This window comes from Orcinus orca, chromosome 20 (assembly GCF_937001465.1).
Source record: "Orcinus orca chromosome 20, mOrcOrc1.1, whole genome shotgun sequence".
Taxonomy (NCBI): Eukaryota; Metazoa; Chordata; class Mammalia; order Artiodactyla; family Delphinidae; genus Orcinus; species Orcinus orca.
The window spans coordinates 51,324,800-51,336,905 of record NC_064578.1 but is presented as its reverse complement, the minus strand read 5'-3'; the positions used below and the strand labels follow the sequence as shown (position 1 = coordinate 51,336,905).

The 12,106-nt window shown below is 42.8% G+C and overlaps 1 protein-coding gene across 1 annotated transcript in view; it reads right to left on the bottom strand.

Moving 5' to 3' along the window:
- GRIN2D (glutamate ionotropic receptor NMDA type subunit 2D) overlaps positions 1-12,106 on the bottom strand; it is a 32,365-nt gene that overhangs the window by 3,187 nt on the left and 17,072 nt on the right. The window lies entirely within an intron of this gene.

Sequence of the window (12,106 nt, the reverse complement as noted above, 5' to 3'; positions counted from 1 at the left end):
TGGTGAACTGCACCTTTTTGTGCCTCTGTTTACACATCTGTCAAATGGGGACAGCGGCAATACCTCCCTTCCAGCGTTGTTGCATGGATAGCCCCCGGAGCAAAGGAAGTGCCAGAGAAGGTTAGCTGTGACTGTTAGTGAAATAACTACTGGTTCAGTCCTTACTGGAATCTTCCAGAGAAGGTCCCATATACTCCTCCATTTTAAAGAGGAGGACTGAAGCTCAGAAAGGAGAATCATACAAATAATCATAGTGTTAATGATGACTTCTGTTGTTCCAGGCACTGTTCTATCTACTGTAATAACTCCATTCTCTCAACACTCCGATGAGATAGAAACTATTATCTCCATTATTCAGACTGGGGAAGCGCAGGCTCAGACATGCATCTTAATTTGCTTGGGTTCTCTCTCTAGGCCCTAATTTCTACAGTTTGGTGGGAAGATAAGCACGGATACAGAATTAGTAGTTCTCACTGGTGCATACATTGTGGCATTCGCCACATGTCACTTCCTTCCCAACTGTTGCCACTTTACAGTTATCTCTGTGAGGACTTGATTAATCTCAGCCTCTCCTACCAGAATGCAAGCCCCTCTAGGGCACGATCCAACACTGTCACGTTCTAGGCTGTGACCCAGCAGTTCCTGACACATACAAGGTGGTCGTAAATATTTGTGGAGTAAATGAATGAATGGATAAAGGAATCCACACTTCTGTGGATTCCACACTGTGTAACTATCCTATGACATAAGATAAGTACTCATGATCTGACCTGTGAAGATGTCCAGGGCGTATTAATGAAAAAAAAACAAAAACCCACTAGTCCTGGAATCCTAGATAGAATATAGCTCCATAGTTATTTTGTGGAGTGAAGTTTTGGTCATCTTAAGTAGACACCAGACTAGTTCTTAGAGGGAGGTATCTGTCCTTTCTAGTCCAACATTGTCCAAAAAAACATTCTGGGGTGATGGAAATGTTGCATCAGCGCAGCCCAACATGGCAGCCACCAGCCACCCATGCTCTGGAGCACATGAAATGTGATCAGTACGACAAAGGGATGTAACTTTAAATTGTATTTAATTTTAATTAATTAAATTATTATTATTATTTTTGCCACACCAAGGCATGTGGGATCTTAGTTCTCCAACCAGAAACTGAACGCTTGCCCCCTGCATTGGAAGCACGGAGTCTCAACCACTGGACCTCCAGGGAAGTCCCTAATTTAAATTTAAATAGTCTTGGACAGCTCAGGTCTGGGGAAAACAAGAGACATCAAGGCATGTGGCTGGATGCTTGGTGAGGAGAAGGCGAAGGGTCTTCCTGATGTGAATACATCACCTGGAGTCTTGAGTTGTTTGTCTATCTGTTGATGTAAATACCTCTGTGTCCCCAAACCTTCAGTGAAGCCCCGTCCACACACTCACATAAGTGCATATAAATGCCTTGTGTGCATGGTTGGTTGCATAGAAATTAAGGAAAAGGACAGACTTAGTCCTTGCACCCCAAAGGGGGAGACAGAGAGAGGATTCCCCAGAATCCAGCTGAAGCAACAACTTGGGGTGGGGCAAGGAATTCAAAGCTCTGGAACGTGGGGAGGGCATTCACCACCCCGTAGTTGGAGAATGGGGTTTGAATTCATCTTATACAGATCCTAACAGGCAGGGAGAGCCCAGCTGACATCTGGAAACAGACACAGTACATAGGTGAGAAAAATACTGCACTACCTGCGGGCACTGCTGCCTTGTAGGCAAACTGTAATTGCTCTCGAGGTGTCTCTTTGTTTAGGAAAATGCCCTTGGATGGAAGGAGGGTCTTCAGGGGTCCTGGGAGGGGGACATGTACAAGGGAGAGGTGTGGGAGGAAAGAATGGAGAGGTATTTTAGAGTCAACAATCAAGACTTCCAATGGTGGGAAGGTGAGCAGGGCTTTCAGGAAGAGGGGAGCTGAGAATCTGCTTTGAATTTAATCGTTTGCTCAGTTATTCTGAGATATAATGCCTGCCTCTTTCCCCACCTCCTTACGCCCTACCCACCCCCCCCCCACCCCGCATTGATCCTAAACCTCTAGTACAACTCAGCCATGTCCGCCAGCCTTTTTTTGGGAAAAATAAAAATTCCCACCCTGTTGCCAGGGGGATCTTGACATTTGAGTCAGCTCCCGTCCCTCCTTGACTCCCGTCCGTCCTCAGTTCACTGCGCTTCGCCGTCTCCCCACTTCACTCCCCACCAGGCTCTTTGTCAGCAAACACCCCCACACCCCTCCTTACCCCTCTGCCTTGTCTCCCATGCACGCCTCCCTCACTAAGTCTGCTCCAGCCACCCTGGGCTTTGTGCAGTTCCTGGATTGCTCCAGTCTGCTCCTGCCTCAGGGCCTTTGCACTGGCCATTCTCTCTGCTGGAATAATATCCTTCTCCCAGATAGCTGCCTGGCTGGCCCCCTCACCTCCTTCAAGTGTTTGCTCCAAAGGCACCTTCCCTGGTACACTGTTTAATACTGCAACCTGTAGCCTCCTTCCTGGGTCTCCCAAACTCTCTCACCCTGCCGTATTTTTGTCCATAGCACTTACCTCCTTGTAACTATAAAATGTCTTTAGTTATTAGCTTTATCATTCATCTCCCCACCGCCCCCCCTCCCCCGCACTGGAATTTAAGTTCCGTGAAGGAGCAGACGTTGTTTGCCGGGCTCACTGCTGTATCCACAGGGTCTAGAACAGCACCTGGCATACAACACGTGCTTAATAAAGAGGGGTTGAATGAATGAATTCAGGCTGGTTTGAGACCAGCATTCTGTGTGCCAATCACCGGTGCTGAGAGGTAAGATTTCATTAATAGGGAAAAATGCCAAGAGGCTTTCCTCCACAGAAAATGCGAGAGAACAGTGTGTACTTTCAGTGAGGGATGTATAAAGATGTGTGTGTATATATGGTTGAATTGATCTGAAAAATAATGCTTCCTTTAGGGAAAGGGGACTTGATGTTTCCTTTTCGGCCCTCGTAAGTGAGTGAGAAATTGAACCTCTCTCATGGAATGGGCTTCCAGAACTGGCTGGGAGAAGCTGTGTTTCTTTATTTCTTTTTAAGAGATGCATTTCCTTTCTCTTCCTGTGAGGTTGCTTGCCCTCAGCGGTAGGGTAAGCCCACATTTGGAATGTGAGCTAGCCAACGCCATGAGGCTGCCAATCCCTTGTACCTCTCTGTGAGGATGGAATTTTCTAGTGTTGTCCAAGGTGGTAGCCACTAGCCACAGGTGGCTATTTGAATTCCAATTTTAATTAAAATTTAAAATTCGATTCTGTAGTTACACGAACCTCATGTCCAGTGATCGAGAGCTGTTGGCTACCATATTGAACTGCTCAGATCTCAAATATTTCCATCATCGCAGAAGGGGCTGTAGGAGAGCGCTGCTCTAGGCACACATGTGTCTGTCTTCTAGACTAGAATGGAAGCGCTAGGAGAACAGAGACTTTGATTTGTTCACTGCTATACCCTCAGTGCCTAGCCCAGTGTCTGGTGCAAGAAGACCTTAATAAACATTTATTGGATGCATGAATGAATGAATGAGTGAGTGCCTTTTAACTTGCATATGGTTAGGGGTATCTTGCCAGGGAGATCATGATTCATTATTTGTTTTCTTCTTTGGTCCTCTCTATTTTAAAAACATATATATAGTATGTCTACATATACAAATATATACATCTATATGTATGTGTGTGTGTATATATATATATATATATATATATGACTAACCCAGGAAAAGAGACCAAAAAAATACTGACATTGGGGATTCCCCAACAAAAATGGTCCAGACAGCTCACCCTACAGTGAAGTTCACAGTCAACAACCCTGCTTATGTGCTCACAGGCCCACCACTTCCGGAATTTTGGATGCCCGCTCCCAAATATGAACCGACTATTAAGGATTACTAGACATCAGATAAAGCCTCTACCAAGAAAGATAGAAACAAGGAAGGGCCCAGGTTCAATCCCTGGTTGGGGAACTAAGATCCTGCAAGCCGTGTGGCATGGCCAAAAAAAAAAAAAAGAAAGAAAGAAAGACAGAAACAAAACAAAGGGGGGGGGGGACTTGGAGGAAACATGCAGACATGCAGAGAGTAGAAGATGTAAAAAAGAAAAACCCAACAACTATCATTAATATCATCAGAGAAACAGGACAAGATACTGCAGCTTTGAACCATGAATAGGATATTATAAAGTAGGAGACTACAGAATAATGCTATAAAATTTACAAAATACCATAAAAATTCAGAGATCAAAAAAGAGTTCTTAGAAATTAAAAATATACTAGCAGAAGTGAAAAAGCTTAATACAAGAGTGGGAGATAATATTAAGACTATCTCCCAGGGAGGGGCTTCCCTGGTGGCGCAGTGGTTGGGAGTCCACCTGCCGACGCAGGGGACACGGGTTCGTGCCCCGGTCCGGGAGGACCCCACATGCCGCGGAGCTGCTGGGCCCGTGAGCCATGGCCGCTGAGCCTGCGCGTCTGGAGCCTGTGCTCCGCGGCGGGAGAGGCCACAACAGTGAGAGGCCCGCGTACAGCAAAAAAAAAAAAAAAAAAAAGAATATCTCCCAGGGAGTATGGCAGAAAGAGTTAGAAAAATAAGAGAGAGAATAAAAGAAATGGATAGTCCAAGAAGCCCAATATCAAGTTAATAAGAGTTCTAGAAAGTAAAACCAGAAATGGAAGGAAGAGGCGAACTGTAATTGAAAGAATTCAAGAAAATTTCCCAGAATGAATGACCTCAGGATATGACTGAAAGGTCCAGTGATGAAAATAGATGAAGACACATTGCTGAGAATTGTCAGCACACTGAGGACAGGGCAAAGAAAAACAGGTCACATACAGGGCTTAGGAATCCAAATGGCTGGATTTTTCAACAATAACACTGGAAATTAGAAGACAGTGGAGTGATGCCTTCAAAATTCTGGAGGAAAGTGATCTCCAGCCCAGAATTTTATACCAAGCCAGATGGCCCATCGAGAGTAAAGATGTTTTCATGTATGCGATGTCTCCAAAATGTATCTCCCATGTGCCTTTTGTCAGGAAGCTCAAAAGAACAAGGGAGCAAAACACAGGAAGAGTAAGAAATGGGATACCACAGGATCTGAACCAGGAGGGAGGTGATGGGCTCAAGATGGCAGCTGTGTTCCAGACTGGAGCAGGTCAGAAGGCCACGTGAGAAACTTCTTTAATAAGATGAAATTAATGGAGTACCTGAGGCATCTGAACACATGAAGAAGAGAGTCATACAGTTAGTGGAGAATTTGGATTTGAATTAGTGAAGCACAAGGAAAACTCAGCCACTAGGCAATTGAGAAAAAAAAAAAGACAATATCAATGCCAGGAAAAACAAAGAATTGCGTAGAAGAGGAAAGGAATCATGGTTTACTATGTGTGGCATCTATGGGAGCATTTACACAGTCAACAAGTAAACAATGAACATTCACCTAACCAGAATCACAGTGTGGGAGCTTGGACAACTTAAATAACAGTATGAGTATGTGTCTTCCATAGTGAGAAGTGAATGCAAAATGCCTAAGATTGAAGAAGCAAGAGGTAGCCGTAGAGACATGGTATTTTGAGACAGGGGGGTAAGTAGCAAAATGAGACAATAAATGAGGTGAAAGCAGATTCATCTGAGGTGGGAGAAATGGAGGGTAAAGAGATGGGGGAGCACTGGTGGTTTTCATTTTCTACAAAAATCTTGTGTTTGATTTTTCAAACTATGTGGATATATAACTCTGATAAAAAGTGGATGAAAAATTAGAAAAAAAATGTAAAAAGGAATACCAGGGAGAAAAAAAATTCAGCAGAAGCAGGAAATCAGGGCAAGAGGTGACAGTGAGAAACACAGGTATCCTTTGTGAACCTACAAAGCTTCTGGATGAGGGGCACAAGGAGGGTGATTCTGGGTTTCTCGCTGGGCGAGTGAGGTTATGTAGTACAGTGGTTGAGAGGTTGGACTGAGAATTAGACTGCCAGGGTTCAGATCCCAGCTCTGCCCCTCACCAGCTATAGGGTCTTGCTCTGCGTTTGTCTTCTCATCTATAAAATAGGAATAATAATATTCACCTATAAAGAGTTGTGGGTTGAATTGTGTTCCCCAGCATTTATACACTGAAGTCCTATCCCAGTGCCTCTGGTTGTGCTCTTAGTCAGAGAAAGGGTCTTTACCGTGGTGATCAAGTTAAAATGAGGTCATTAAAGTGGACCCTGATCCAGTATGAATGGTGTTCTTATAAAAAGGGAGAATTTAGATACAGAGACATGCACAAAGGGAAGATGATGTGAAAAGACACAGGAAGAAGATGGCCATCTATAAAGCCAAGGAGAGAGGCCTGGGACAGATCCTTCCTTCACAGCCCTCAGAGGGAACCAAGGAGGACTTCTAGCCTCCAGAACCGTGAGACAATAAATTTTTGTTATGGTAGCCCTAGCAAACCAATAATGAACTTAAATGAGAACAGAACTTGATGTATAATAAACACTATGGTAAATTAAAAAGGTATGGGAATGATACCAAGCCTTGGCAAGCATGTGGAACAAATGGAACTTTCCTGCACTGCCGATGAGAGTGTAAACTGGTACAATTACTTTGGAAAATGTCTGGCAGTATCTTTTGAAGCTAAGCAGACACCTCCCTATGACCTAGCAGGTCCACCCGTGGGAATTTACCCGAGAAAAATGAATGTATATGTCCTCCAAACACTTGTACAAGAATCTTCATAGTAGAATATTCACGACGGCCAAACACCGGAAACAACCCAAATGTTCACCAATCAGGAGAGTGGAAGAATTCTGATATATTCCTCTATTGGTATACTCAATGGAATACTGCAGTGAACAAACTTGGTAGTAGCGCTGGATGAAGCAAGCTAGACACAAAAACTATCATATACACTGTTTGATTCTGTTTATGTAATATTCAATGAACCAGGCAAAACTAATTTACAGTGATAATCTATGGTGACTAGAAGGGCAGAGGGGAACTAGAAATTTTCCATACCTTAACCTGGGTATGGTCACATGAATGTATAGCTGATCAATGAACCTCACACTTAAGATCTGTATATGGTGGGATGTAAATTGGTGCACCCACTATAGAGAACAGTATGGAGTTTCCTTGAAAAGCTAAAAATATGAAAAAAGAGCTACCATATGATCCAGCAGTCCCACTCCTGTGCACATATCCGGAAAAGAAAAAAATTCGAATTTGAAAAGACACATGCATTCCAGTGTTCACAACAGCACTATTTACAATAGCCAAGACATGGAAGCAACCTAAATGCTCATCGACAGATGAATGGATAAAGAAGATGTGGTATGTATGTGTGTACACACACACACACACACACACACACACACACACACACACACACAATGGAATATTATTTGGCTATAAAAAAGAATGAAATGATGCCATTTGCAGCAACTTGGATGGACCTAGAGATTATCATACTAAGTGAAGTAAGTCAGACAGAGAAAGGTAAATATCATATGATATCACTTATATGTGGAAACTAAAAAAATACAGGGGACTTCCCTGACGGTCCAGTAGTTAAGACTTCACCTTCCAATGCAGGGGGTGCGGGTTCAATCCCTGGTTGGGAAGCTAAGATCCCACATGCCTTGAGGCCAAAAAACCAAAACATAAAACAGAAGCAATATTGTAACAAATTCAATAAAGACTTTAAAAATGGTCCACATCAAAAAAACTTTAAAAAACATACAAATGAACTTATTTACAAAATAGAAATAGACTCACAGACGTAGAAAATAAACTTATGGTTACCAAAGGGGAAAGCAGGGGAGGGATAAATTAGGAGTTTGGGATTAGCAGATACACACTACTATATATAAAAGAGATCGACAAGGGCCTACTGTATAGCACAGGAATTATATTCATATCTTGTAATAACCTATAATGGAAAAGAATCTGAAAAAATCATATATATATATATATATATATATATGAATGACTTTGCCGTACCCCTGAAACTAACACATTATAAATCAACTATACTAGTATATATACACATTTATATTTATATTACATACGTAATACATAGATAGAGAGACCACATCAAATTTCCCTTGGAGGAAATGGTGGCCACTTTAACATGAGACTGACCCCCATGTTACAAGGAAATATGTGGCTTAGCAGAGAGGCTTTTTTTTTTTTTTTTTTTTTTTTACAGTTCCTGCATCTATGGCTCCTCTGTGCTCAGAATGTGTGTTGGGGACCCCTTGAAACGGCCTCTGCTGTGTTCCAATAAAACTTTATTCACCGACAAAAAAAAATAAAAAAAAAATAAATCAATTATACTCCAATAAAAAGAGAAAAAGATCTGTGTATGTTACAGCTCAATTTAAAAAAAAGATGCAATATAAAAAGACACGGGATGAAGCCTCAAGGTATTCTTATGAAGGGCTGGGATTGTGGCTGACATTTGGATGAAAAGAAGAATACAGGTATCCCTCCTTCTTTTAACTCAGGGGTGGGATAGATTTGGATTCATTTTTTTGAGGTGGGGCTGGTCTCCCTTGCTGGTCACACTCTCACTGCTCTCCAAAATTCAGGAACCAAGTAGATGTGGGACATGAGGGTCCTACCCTTACCCAGGTCTTGGAATTCTTACTCTCCAAATATAAGGATGAGATAGACTGGGAATGTGAGGGTTCCCTGTAGAAGTAAAAAAAAAAAAAAAAAGAGGAAGGCAATTCCCCTGCCTCCCGAGGAAGGCGTTTGATACTTGTGAAGTAGGGGGGGCGGGGATGAGTCAGCTGGCTGGCTGGGGAGGATACTCTGGGGGTGAGTAAGGAAGTGAAAATTCCCAGGGGGGTGGGGAGGTGGCCAGAGCCCTTTTTTTTTTTTTTTTCAGAGCCCTTTTATGTTTCATGTTCATGACCTTCACTATGAAACTTTTGGCATTTAGATTATGTAGACCTGGGCCGCCCAATGTGGTATCTACACACGTCCCTGTGGCTGGTTTAAGCGCTTGAAAGGTGGCAAGTTTGAACTGAGATGTGTGGTGAGTATAAAATGCACACTGGATTTCAAAAGGTGTGTGTTGGTGGGGGTGGGGGGGTGGATTATGTAAAAGGTCGCAACCATTTTTAAACTGATTATGTGTTGCAATAATATTTTGAATATACTAGGCTAAGTAAAATACATCATTAAAACAAATTTCACCTGTTTCTTTTTGTGTCTTTTAACGTGGCTACTAACAATTTAGAATTGCACAGTAGCTTGCATTTCCTTTCTGCTGGACAGTGCAGGCAAACTGACGCCCTTCACGTTTCCAATCTTCAATCCCGCACACATAGGCTTGAGGTCTGGGCTTCTGTGGGGATTAAGGGAGAGATGGGCTCTAATTTTAGTTAATAGGCTCCAGAGCTGGAAGACATGGGCCTGTGAGATGGTCCAGAAAGTGAATTCAATCTGGCAAAGGGGAGCTTGAAGCCAGGGTGACCCTGAGAAGCCCAGGAATTTGCACAGTTTTTAGGAAAGGGGTTACGGGGCTAAAGGTATCTAGATGCTAAGGGGTGGGAAACTCCAGATGACATCTGGGGGTCAGGGCAAGTACAGGAAGGGATTAAGAAGTGGAAGAAGGACGAGGAAAGAAGAGGAGGAGGAAAAGAAGAAAAAAGAAAAAGAGAGGAAAAGAAGGAAACAACAACAAAAGAGGTAAAAAGACAGAGTTCTAGAACTCGATATGACAGCCACTAGCCAGACTGGACCATGTGTGAATTGAGATGAGCTGTGATTGTAACATTTGAAGCACCCACCCTGCCCCCTGCCAAAACAGTGAAACATCTCATTCATTTTTTTTTTTTTTTTTTTTTTTTGGCCATGGCACACGGCTTGTGGGATTTTAGTTCCCTGACCAGGGACTGAACCTGGGCCCTCAGCAGTGAGAGCGTGGGGTCCTAACCACTGGACTGCCAGGGAATTCCCCATCATTAATTTTGATATTGCATATTGAAATGATAATATATTGGAGCTACTGGGTTAAATACAATGTACCATTCGAATTAATATCACCTGTTTTTTTTAGTGTGGCTCCTGGATACATTTACATTACATATGTGGACCTACTGTATAGCCCAGGGAACTATATTCAATATCATAACCTATAATGGAAAAGAATCTGAAAAAGTATATATATTTCAGTTATGTGTATACAACTGAATCGCTCTGCTGTACGTCTGAAACATTGCAAATCAGCTATACTTCAATTAAAAAAAAATGTTTCATGGGATTGCCCTGGTGGTCCAGTGATTGGGACTCCACGCTTCCACTCTGAGGGCGCACTGGTTCGGTCCCCAGTTGGGGAACTAGGATCCCGTATGCCGCAACAAAAACCCATTCTGTATATGTGCCTGTTTTTAAAAATAAATACAATTTAAAAATATTTCATAAATGAAAAAAATAAAATCACTCATCCACCCCCCAAAAAAAGAAAAATATTACATATGTGGCTCCCCAGCTCTGCTCCAGAAAAAAGGTGGAGGAAATGCCTGGAAATATGAATAAGGAGGGGGAGAGGAGAGATCTTCACTTTTTACCTTATTATTTTTAACAAGTGTGTTAGGTAAATAAAACCTTTGAAGAGAAGGGGGAAAGAGATTTGGGAAGGGGAAACCTCGTTCATGAAGATTGGGAATGTGAAGGCAAAGGGTGCCAGGCAGAGAAAGGGGGTGTCCTCAGTCAGGGGAGCCCTGGGAAGGGGGCTGAGGGGGTCCATCGGGCTTCACAGCTGAAGGAAAGACAGGAGGAAGGGTGTTCTGGAAACAAGCTTGAGGCTTTGTTCCCCACAGGTTCCCGGGCATCTTTGAGAACCTGTGTGGAGCAGGGAACCACGTGACATGTCCCAACAATTCTAATCAAGACTGAGGGGTAAAAAAGATCCAGTTACAACTGGCACCTGCAGGGGTCAGCAGAGAGTGGGCCTGGGGGAAAGGTGTCAGGAGGGCAACACAGCTTCTGACTAACTGGTCCCTCTGATGTCTCCCTCCATTCATTCTCCACGTGGAGGCCAGAGGGGGCATTTACAAACAAATCTGATCACATCGCTCCCCTACTTAATGTCCCCCTTTCCCATGGCTTCTCACTGCCCTTCAAATAAAACCCAGCACTGACCTTGGCCTCAGGGGTCACACCCTGTGTTCTACTCTCATCTACCCTCCAAACTGAGCTCTAACTGAGCTCACCACCCTTCAGCCATGATGGCTTCTTGCTGTTCCTCTAAGAAGCCAAGACCGCTCGGGGCTCAGACCCTTTGCCTGCAAGGCTAGGCAAGTCCACCTAGCTAAGGAGGAGTCCCTCACCTCCTTCTGGGCTCTGTTCCAGTTACCTCCCCCAGAGGACTGCCCTCAACACCCTGGTGAATACACCCCAGCTCAGTCACACTCTAGCTCACAATCACTTTCTGAAATGGTCATGCTGATTTTTCTGTTTGCATGTTTCTTGTTAATTTCCTACCTCTAGGTCTTAAGCTTGCTGTGGGCAGGAATTGTGATCTGTTTGTTCACTGCCTGGCATGGAGCTGAGGCTAAGAAAATAAATGCATGCTGAATGACTAAATCAATGAGGGACGGGGAGAGGGAGTCATTGTGCTTAGCTCTGTTGTAATCTTGGACTGCACTTTGGGGCCAGAACTGAACTTTTCCCCATGATTTGGGAAACTGATGTTAAAAAAAAAATATATATATATATATACATATATATATATATATATATGTATATATATATCTCTACAAGTATTGATTCCAGTGAGTTCAGATCTAATGATGATGATGATGGTAGTAATAATAATAATAACAGCAAATACCTACAGTGTGCCAGGCACTGTTCTAAGTGTTTTGCATGGACTAACTAATAATAATAACTATAATAATATATATTATTTAATAGTAATGACTATAATAATATATTAACTAATAATAATAACTATAACAATTCTTATAAAAAATTTATGAGGTGGGTTCTCTTGTCATCCCCATTTTACAAAGGAGGAAACTGAGGCTCAGAGAGGTTGAGTAACTTGCCCAAGGTCACACAGCCAAGAAGGGACAAAGCCAGGATCTGA